The following is a 5,288-nucleotide window of genomic DNA, read 5'->3' on the forward strand; positions in this document are numbered from 1 at the left end:
TCCAGCCTGTTGCTGCCCTGCCCGAGACTATTCAGTCTGTTGCTAATCTGCCTGCAGCACTACCTGAAGCTTTCCAGTTAACTGCTCAGATGTCACAGGACTCTGCTGTTGTTTCCAAGTCTGGCGACTCTGCTGTTGCTTCCAAGTCTGGTGACTTTGCTGCTGCTTCCAAGGTTGGTGAGTCTGCTGCCGCTTCTGAAGATATCCAGTCTGCTGCCGCTTCTGAGGGTATCCAGTCTGCTGCCGCTTCTGAGGATATCCAGTCTGCTGCCGCTTCTGAGGATATCCAGTCTGCTGTCGCTTCTGAGGGTATCCAGTCTGCTGCCGCTTCTGAGGGTATCCAGTCTGCTGCCGCTTCTGAGGGTATCCAGTCTGCTGCCGCTTCTGAGGGTATCCAGTCTGCTGCCGCTTCTGAGGGTATCCAGTCTGCTGCCGCTTCTGAGGGTATCCAGTCTGCTGCCGCTTCTGAGGGTATCCAGTCTGCTGCCGCTTCTGAGGGTATCCAGTCTGCTGCCGCTTCTGAGGGTATCCAGTCTGCTGCCGCTTCTGAGGGTATCCAGTCTGCTGCCGCTTCTGAGGGTATCCAGTCTGCTGCCGCTTCTGAGGGTATCCAGTCTGCTGCCGCTTCTGAGGGTATCCAGTCTGTGGTTCCAGTTGTTGCTTCCAAGTCTTCGGTACCAGTTGTTGCTTCCAAATCTTCGGTTCCAGTTGTTGCTTCCAAGTCTTCGGTTCCAGTTGTTGCTTCCAAGTCTTCGGTTACAGTTGTTGCTTCCAAGTCTTCGGTTCCAGTTGTTGCTTCCAAGTCTTCGGTTCCAGTTGTTGCTTCCAAGTCTTCGGTTCCAGTTGTTGCTTCCAAGTCTTCGGTTCCAGTTGTTGCTTCCAAGTCTTCGGTTCCAGTTGTTGCTTCCAAGTCTTCGGTTCCAGTTGTTGCTTCCAAGTCTTCGGTTCCAGTTGTTGCTTCCAAGTCCACGGTTCCAGTTGTTGCTTCCAAGTCCACGGTTCCAGTTGTTGCTTCCAAGTCCACGGTTCCAGTTGTTGCTTCCAAGTACGGTGTTCCTGCGGATCTCAAGTCTGCTCTGGCTCTTCTTGATCCTGATGGGTTCCAGAAGTTTTTCGATTTCTCTCCCTCCCTGCCCACCCAGCCTCGGTTTTTCTATTGGGACCCAGGTGGGGCTAACTCTGGAGATCGTATGGAGCGTTCGGAGCCCGCTCCTAAAGAGGGGGGTACTGTGAGGATCTGTGCCTGTGTCATCCTGCTGGTGGCAGCACTGAGGTGGACTTCCGCTGTCTACCAGCAGATGGCTCTCATATTGCTGGGAGCGGGGCAATTCCTCGGCTCACCAGCAGATGGAACTGTGGGAGATTCTGGCCAGTCACCTGAGCAATGTGCTGCTTATTTAAGGCCGGACTTCCTAGCAGCACATTGCTAGGTCATTCCGTTTGTCTGCTCGCTGCAGTTGTGACTCTGGCCATCCAGTCCTGTGCTCCTGAACCCTGCTCTGATATTCTGTACTCCTGGTATTTGATCCTAGTCTGACTATTCTCTGTCTTCTGCCCTTGTACCTTGTATTCTCTGGTTATTGATCTTGGCTTGTACGACTATTCTTCCGTGTGCTGATTCTGCTGAGACGTGTCTGTATATATGGTATTATTGTATATACTCTCATATTGTGTGTGTTGCTGTATATATTTGTATAGATAGTTAGATAGTCAGGGTTCTGGTATTTGTGGTGCACCACGCGTTGTTTGATTGTATATTGTATGTGTATGGTGATCTGCATTTGTTCACTTGCATTATTGTAAATAAAACACATTTATCATTCTACTCTGTTGTGCAGACGTCAGTATTTCCATTGTGATCTTCCTGTTTGTTAAACCAAAACGATTGCCATGCAGAGATCGTGGATCTGCCAGTCTGGTTCCAGTCACGACCACGATCTGCATGGCCAATCGTTACAGCCCCGCTCTGCTGTCTCCAGTCTACGCAGGAGAAGTGTGCTCTTTGTGTATCTCTCCAGCAGCTGCCGGAGGGATACATAGAGGGCGTACTTCTCTTACGTCAGACTGGCTCCGACTGACGGAAGTGCGGGGACCCATTACCGGCGCTGAGGACAGCGGCAAGGGAGCAAACAGAGCGGATAGGGCTGGGGGAAGCCCCAGGTATGCATACATTTTTGCCTTTTACTGAGCTCTGAGTCCCTTTAATAACAACTTATTTTTTATCTAGGGGCATAGTGGCTATTCAATTATGAAAAGGTGCATATAAATTATGTACGTGTGTGAGGGGTGCTAAGGGGGTGGGGGGGGCTAGTGATAGTCGGCCTAGGGCGGCGAAAAGCACAAATCCGGCCCTGACTCCACGGTGATAAGAGAGGCTACACTCATTTTTTGGCGTCTCACTGCACATATGCCAAAATTGATCATATGCTGCTAACCACTTCTACAGTCCCCCTCTTAACCTATATTAGGCATATACCAACCCCTCTATCTGACCACGATATGCTCCTTGATACAATAGGATTAGGAGGCACCCGTATTTGTATAGTGTATATATAGTAAATATACATTATTTCCTCTTAGATTAACTCCAAGTAAAAATATTAATACAATTCTTGCCTACCTTATACAGGAAGACATCAACTCTTAGTTAATTTCTAATATTTATTTTCAAAAAGCACCTCAGACGACAACGCGTTTCACGGCTCAAACCGCTTCCTCAGGTCAAACGGTGCTTAAAACAAACAAACATAGACACTCAGGACACCCATCTTTTGATATCTGTATACAAAAGATTCACAAAATACAAAGAACAATCAATTAAATTCGTATAGGGTGGTACTATCAATATAAAATGCCCTTTAGAAGAAAGCCAAAACATCTATACTCTTAAAGCGGTATCGTCACCATAAAAATCAGATTTCAACAGCAACCGGTCTGAGTGTATTAAGTGATAAAGATGCTAATCCTGCATTTAAAACTTTCAAAACTTTTTCTGCTGTTATGATTTGGAGTTATCACATACTTAAGGAGCACTGGCCCTTTAGTAGTCGGTGCCAAAGAATTGCATGCTGGGGGTTCCTTTTATCTATAATGTTATCCTCCTCTTTCCTTTATTTCCTTGCCAGCTGCTTATCTGAAACCTAATCCCCTAATCACTTGTGTTTACAAGCAAGGCTGAGGCGACTCAGCGATTGGAGGAGACAAGAAAAAAAGTAAAGGGCAGAAATGACATCACAAGTTAGCCTTAACTGTGGGCAAAAGACATGGCCCCCACCAGGAACAGAATTCTCGTCATTTACTATATACCATTCACTGAAATCAAAACGTGGACAGTATAATACATGTGTTATGTAAGTAGGTCAAGTATTTATCCACTTATGTATGTGTTTTTTTTCCCTGGCATAGTATGGCTGATCCCACTGCTTTAACGGTGGATACATTCTCAAAGGAAAGGCATGCTTCAGTAAAAATTATCATTTGATATAACATATAGCAATATGTGCTTATCCATAAAAAAGTAGTTATGTTAGTAGCCTCTTAAGCTTATAGGTGAGTCATCTTATCCTACTGTTAATGGGAATACCTATCATAGAACTTGTAGGGTGCAATAAATATATTGCTTTCAGAGTAGGAGACAAAAAAGGTATTGCTGCAAGAGTGAATACGGGAAATGTATAGCTGTAGGGGTAGGGTGCAAGAATGCATTACTGCAAAGTTGTAGGGGTATAAGGAAATATATATATTTTTTTTGGGGGGGGGACTGCGGTGATAAAATGCAAACATTGTTGTAATGCTGTAAAAATTGGGAACATCCCACTGCGGAGCTGAGATGCAAAAGAACGCATTGATGTGCAAATGGGGTGCACAACTGCATAAATGCAGTTGGATATATGTATGCAAAGGTAGGAGGCCAACATTGTGCTGCTGTGGGAGTAAGCGGGTAAAGTGCACAGATGGATCTCATACAGTGTTACTATATAAAGTTATGCTGCAAGGATCCCTAGACTTAAGGATTTAAATAAGAAACACTTACCTCAATAGATATCTATAAAATCCTGGGCGCCAAGCCGCGCCAGTGTATGTCCGCTGTATATGTAGGTTTCATGAACTCTAATACGAGAGTCCGGTACTGTGGTGACGTCAGCGCACACGTTGGTGCGCGCCGCGTCATCTATAGAGGTAGTGTAGAGGGCTGTGAAGGGACAGGGGAAGTGATCTGTAGTCAGCACGCACGCCCGTGCGTGCTACGTCATCAATGAATAAACATAAGCGTCAGTAAGGGGACGGGAGGAGGCGGTGTTCTCCTCTGCCCATTAAAATACTGGTAGATGTCACACTCTAGTGTTGATCCTGTCGTTATGGCAACACACGTAAGCTCATTCTACACGGGTAGCTTGTCACTATAATGCTATGAATCTTAAGAGGGCATAGCATTTAGGATTAGGTAATCGGGTTAAATTCAGATAGTTTATACAGCTCAATTTCTCTGAAGGATAGGAGTGGTGGGGGGCGTGGCCTGCGATGAGCGCGTGAGGACGTCTTTCTCCTCGGCTCCCAGCACCCACACAAACATCCTGGAAAAAGCAGGCAATAAGCGCCACCGCCGGTCTCACCGCTCAGCCAGGCGGGGAGGGGGGAAGCCAAGGATCGCAGCCATGCCGAAATACGGGCCGTCCGCCCCCACAGCAGCAGTGGAGAAGATGGCGAAGTTCGCCTGGGAGGCCCCACAAGATGGCGCCGGTATCCAGGAGGAGAGCGCGCGGCCTTCCCCTCCACCAGAGGCCACACACATGGAGGTCAGCCAGGCATCCAGATCCCCCAGCCCCACGCAGACACCACAGGTATGCCAGCCACTAACATCCAGACCCCAAAGGGACGGGGGGGATGGCACTGGAGGAGACAGGGGTGAGAGGAATGCAAGGCCCCAAAATGGAGTCGCAGCAGAAAGCGGAGAGGAGGTGGAACCCACAAGAGCTGAGCTGATGGCAGCTATACAGGCCCTCCAGCTTACACTGACATCCAGGTTGGACACTATACACACAGAACTGTCATTTTTAAAAGGGGACCTAGGGAAGGTTAAGGACAGAACGGCTGAAACAGAAAGAAGGGTGGGAGAGTTGGAGGACATAGTATACCCCCTGCAGCGTGCTCACAATACCACTGTTAAGACTTCAGAGACACAAGCAGCTAAACTTGATGATCTGGAAAATCGCTCCAGAAGATCAAACCTAAGATTCGTGGGTTTTCCGGAAAAATCGGAAGGCAATCAGCCTGAACTCTTCCTGGAA

Source organism: Hyperolius riggenbachi, chromosome 11 (assembly GCF_040937935.1).
Source record: "Hyperolius riggenbachi isolate aHypRig1 chromosome 11, aHypRig1.pri, whole genome shotgun sequence".
In the NCBI taxonomy this organism is placed as follows: domain Eukaryota; kingdom Metazoa; phylum Chordata; class Amphibia; order Anura; family Hyperoliidae; genus Hyperolius; species Hyperolius riggenbachi.